Here is a 2,500-nt window from a genome sequence, read left to right as displayed (position 1 = left end):
CCAGATTACCCGTACACACGGCGCTGATTAGTAATCAATGCAGAGCCATCAAACTACAGCAAATATACACAACTGTCCGTATACATGCTGAAAGAGTCTGCCCAAAATGGGAACCACACGTCAGCCAGACACTCTGATCACGCACCACTCTCTGCTTCTAACAGGCGCACATACAATATGTAAGCACCAGCATGGAACAACATCCAGTGCATCTTCTCCGCCACATTACACAATCCACACTATCACAACCAGACCAGGAGGTCCGTGCGGAAAATACAATATCCCAGCCTTTCGACATCCACCATTGCGCAGACCAGGCACCAACACCCACACATGTCCTATACAACGGTGCACCCAACATCACAATAGTACCTCCTGTCACAGCGCACAAACAATGACATGAGTCAAAGACACAGGTCTCACACAAGCATAGAATTGGAGCGCCGCCTCTAATAAGCCAAAGGTGCATCCTGACGTGACAAATCTGATCATGTCACAAGCATTCACTTACTATAATCACTATCAACGAACCTGCCGCCCCCGCCCCCCCCCCCCCCTACACCTTTCCATACAACAACGTGTAACCTAACCTAACCTAACCTAACCTATGTTGTACCTTAACCTAACCTATGTTGTACCTTAACCTAACCTATGTTGTACCTTAACCTAACCTATGTTGTACCTTAACCTAACCTATGTTGTACCTTAACCTAACCTATGTTGTACCTTAACCTAACCTATGTTGTACCTTAACCTAACCTATGTTGTACCTTAACCTAACCCATGTTGTACCTTAACCTAACCCATGTTGTACCTTAACCTAACCCATGTTGTACCTTAACCTAACCCATGTTGTACCTTAACCTAACCCATGTTGTACCTTAACCTAACCCATGTTGTGCCTCAACCTAACCCATGTTGTGCCTCAACCTAACCCATGTTGTGCCTCAACCTAACCCATGTTGTGCCTCAACCTAACCCATGTTGTGCCTCAACCTAACCCATGTTGTGCCTTAACCTAACCCATGTTGTGCCTTAACCTAACCCATGTTGTGCCTTAACCTAACCCATGTTGTGCCTTAACCTAACCCATGTTGTGCCTTAACCTAACCCATGTTGTGCCTTAACCTAACCCATGTTGTGCCTTAACCTAACCCATGTTGTGCCTTAACCTAACCCATGTTGTCGCCTTAACGTAACCCACGTTGTCGCCTAAACCTGCTCTGTAATTGTTATACGACTCGTTCAATTACTGTAGTGTTGCCCACCCGCAACCCTCGCAATATAGTTCGCTACTCGCACTGCCCGCACCCCTGTGTATCGCTTCATGTTAAACACCTTGCAAGTCTTGCTCACTTTCCACATGCTCCTGCTGTACACTGTAATGTGGATGGCAGCAGGACGTACATGCCGCCCCTCCCCACGTCCCCACCTTGCCCCCTGCCTTCGCAAGCTGGTTGGTGAGAAGTTTGCATGTTCAATGCCCTTCGCATGCGACGTACTCAGGCTACGTTGTGGTGCGGCCTGTGTCAACTGTCCGCTGATGTCGTACGCGTGAACCACAATCTGTACTGCACATTCGTCCTTATGTACTGAATGATACATCGTGGCACATGTGTGACCGCACAACGACTGCGCCCAAAAACGGCGGACCATACAGTGCAAATATTGTGCACGCAGCTACGTGTCGTCTCCCTATGAGAGCTGGATTGCAGTGTGGTACGCCATAGAGACGTGTGGGAGGAACGGACGCCGTGGATGGCGATCAGCATGAGCTGTCTGTTGATGTATTCGGACCTAGTCGTCTCTCCTCACACACCGTGATGGCATGGTGCACCGCGTTCCATATCTGCGACATGCTACAGAGGCCGGTTGACAGTCGTTCGAGCAATGGACATCGCATACGTACGGGGGCCACCTTCCACGTATTGTCTAGGCGTGCACATTTTGTTGCGTGTATGTGGGCAGACGTAGTGTGGCGTGACACCTGACACAGGCATGCAATAATCGTTGAAGTTGCAAATGGCGATGGACGCCTGCGTTTTCTGGTGAAGTTACGCAAATGAACAAATGGTAACCTGTTGTGGTGCGGTTGTTCTCGCTAGGGGTGAATCGGTGATGGCGACGATAGGTTGAGGTACTAACCGGTTGTTCCAGCGATACCCACCATGCCGACGAAACTGAACGGCATCTGGGTGTGAAGCGATACGCGGCGGTGGCTGGGTGGGACCGTCCCCGGCCGGTGAGGGGGCGCCTCCCGGCGTGCTGGCCGCGCGGTGCGTGGGCGCACGCGCTACAGCCGGCTGGTGGGGGCGGCCAGTGGCAGGCGCGCCGGCCGACGGACGCGGCAGGCGTCGCAGCTGCGCGCCGGCGCACCCTGCGCGCGGCGCCGTGCGGCCAAAGTAGGTCCTCGCGGGCCCGGTGCGAAGCGCGGTGGACATCTTCAGTGTGCTGGTCCGATTGAGGACTGTGTGCGTTGAGGATGCGCCGCCGCCCGGCG

The sequence above is a fragment of the Schistocerca piceifrons genome, unplaced genomic scaffold, assembly GCF_021461385.2.
Source record: "Schistocerca piceifrons isolate TAMUIC-IGC-003096 unplaced genomic scaffold, iqSchPice1.1 HiC_scaffold_957, whole genome shotgun sequence".
Classification (NCBI taxonomy): Eukaryota; Metazoa; Arthropoda; class Insecta; order Orthoptera; family Acrididae; genus Schistocerca; species Schistocerca piceifrons.
The sequence above is the reverse complement of the archived record's forward strand: the minus strand, read 5'-3'. Positions refer to the sequence as shown.